We start from the raw sequence: 215 nt of genomic DNA, 5'->3' as shown, positions 1-215 counted from the left end.
CCGGGAGCAGCCACTGCACTCCAGTCTGGACGACAGAGTGAGACTCCAACTCAAAAAAGAAAAAAAAAAGAATTATAACTAGTAATCACAGGAAGCTGCCATTGAAGAAAACCGAGGCTAAGCACGGTGGCTCAGCCTGTAATCCCAGCACTTTGGAAAGCGGAGGCTAGAGGACTGCCTGAGTCCGGGAGTTCGAGACCAGTCTGGACAACTTG

Source organism: Carlito syrichta, unplaced genomic scaffold (genome assembly GCF_000164805.1).
Source record: "Carlito syrichta isolate Samal-C Ts95f unplaced genomic scaffold, Tarsius_syrichta-2.0.1 Scaffold314798, whole genome shotgun sequence".
Classification (NCBI taxonomy): Eukaryota; Metazoa; Chordata; class Mammalia; order Primates; family Tarsiidae; genus Carlito; species Carlito syrichta.
Note: the sequence above shows the minus strand (reverse complement) of the source record.